Below are 2,500 nucleotides of genomic sequence, written 5' to 3' on the forward strand. Positions count from 1 at the left end.
CTAAACCCTAAACCCTAAACCCTAAACCCTAAACCCTAAACCCTAAACCCTAAACCCTAAACCCTAAACCCTAAACCCTAAACCCTAAACCCTAAACCCTAAACCCTAAACCCTAAACCCTAAACCCTAAACCCTAAACCCTAAACCCTAAACCCTAAACCCTAAACCCTAAACCCTAAACCCTAAACCCTAAACCCTAAACCCTAAACCCTAAACCCTAAACCCTAAACCCTAAACCCTAAACCCTAAACCCTAAACCCTAAACCCTAAACCCTAAACCCTAAACCCTAAACCCTAAACCCTAAACCCTAAACCCTAAACCCTAAACCCTAAACCCTAAACCCTAAACCCTAAACCCTAAACCCTAAACCCTAAACCCTAAACCCTAAACCCTAAACCCTAAACCCTAAACCCTAAACCCTAAACCCTAAACCCTAAACCCTAAACCCTAAACCCTAAACCCTAAACCCTAAACCCTAAACCCTAAACCCTAAACCCTAAACCCTAAACCCTAAACCCTAAACCCTAAACCCTAAACCCTAAACCCTAAACCCTAAACCCTAAACCCTAAACCCTAAACCCTAAACCCTAAACCCTAAACCCTAAACCCTAAACCCTAAACCCTAAACCCTAAACCCTAAACCCTAAACCCTAAACCCTAAACCCTAAACCCTAAACCCTAAACCCTAAACCCTAAACCCTAAACCCTAAACCCTAAACCCTAAACCCTAAACCCTAAACCCTAAACCCTAAACCCTAAACCCTAAACCCTAAACCCTAAACCCTAAACCCTAAACCCTAAACCCTAAACCCTAAACCCTAAACCCTAAACCCTAAACCCTAAACCCTAAACCCTAAACCCTAAACCCTAAACCCTAAACCCTAAACCCTAAACCCTAAACCCTAAACCCTAAACCCTAAACCCTAAACCCTAAACCCTAAACCCTAAACCCTAAACCCTAAACCCTAAACCCTAAACCCTAAACCCTAAACCCTAAACCCTAAACCCTAAACCCTAAACCCTAAACCCTAAACCCTAAACCCTAAACCCTAAACCCTAAACCCTAAACCCTAAACCCTAAACCCTAAACCCTAAACCCTAAACCCTAAACCCTAAACCCTAAACCCTAAACCCTAAACCCTAAACCCTAAACCCTAAACCCTAAACCCTAAACCCTAAACCCTAAACCCTAAACCCTAAACCCTAAACCCTAAACCCTAAACCCTAAACCCTAAACCCTAAACCCTAAACCCTAAACCCTAAACCCTAAACCCTAAACCCTAAACCCTAAACCCTAAACCCTAAACCCTAAACCCTAAACCCTAAACCCTAAACCCTAAACCCTAAACCCTAAACCCTAAACCCTAAACCCTAAACCCTAAACCCTAAACCCTAAACCCTAAACCCTAAACCCTAAACCCTAAACCCTAAACCCTAAACCCTAAACCCTAAACCCTAAACCCTAAACCCTAAACCCTAAACCCTAAACCCTAAACCCTAAACCCTAAACCCTAAACCCTAAACCCTAAACCCTAAACCCTAAACCCTAAACCCTAAACCCTAAACCCTAAACCCTAAACCCTAAACCCTAAACCCTAAACCCTAAACCCTAAACCCTAAACCCTAAACCCTAAACCCTAAACCCTAAACCCTAAACCCTAAACCCTAAACCCTAAACCCTAAACCCTAAACCCTAAACCCTAAACCCTAAACCCTAAACCCTAAACCCTAAACCCTAAACCCTAAACCCTAAACCCTAAACCCTAAACCCTAAACCCTAAACCCTAAACCCTAAACCCTAAACCCTAAACCCTAAACCCTAAACCCTAAACCCTAAACCCTAAACCCTAAACCCTAAACCCTAAACCCTAAACCCTAAACCCTAAACCCTAAACCCTAAACCCTAAACCCTAAACCCTAAACCCTAAACCCTAAACCCTAAACCCTAAACCCTAAACCCTAAACCCTAAACCCTAAACCCTAAACCCTAAACCCTAAACCCTAAACCCTAAACCCTAAACCCTAAACCCTAAACCCTAAACCCTAAACCCTAAACCCTAAACCCTAAACCCTAAACCCTAAACCCTAAACCCTAAACCCTAAACCCTAAACCCTAAACCCTAAACCCTAAACCCTAAACCCTAAACCCTAAACCCTAAACCCTAAACCCTAAACCCTAAACCCTAAACCCTAAACCCTAAACCCTAAACCCTAAACCCTAAACCCTAAACCCTAAACCCTAAACCCTAAACCCTAAACCCTAAACCCTAAACCCTAAACCCTAAACCCTAAACCCTAAACCCTAAACCCTAAACCCTAAACCCTAAACCCTAAACCCTAAACCCTAAACCCTAAACCCTAAACCCTAAACCCTAAACCCTAAACCCTAAACCCTAAACCCTAAACCCTAAACCCTAAACCCTAAACCCTAAACCCTAAACCCTAAACCCTAAACCCTAAACCCTAAACCCTAAACCCTAAACCCTAAACCCTAAACCC

This window comes from Coffea arabica, unplaced genomic scaffold (assembly GCF_036785885.1).
Source record: "Coffea arabica cultivar ET-39 unplaced genomic scaffold, Coffea Arabica ET-39 HiFi ptg000120l, whole genome shotgun sequence".
Lineage (NCBI taxonomy): Eukaryota > Viridiplantae > Streptophyta > Magnoliopsida > Gentianales > Rubiaceae > Coffea > Coffea arabica.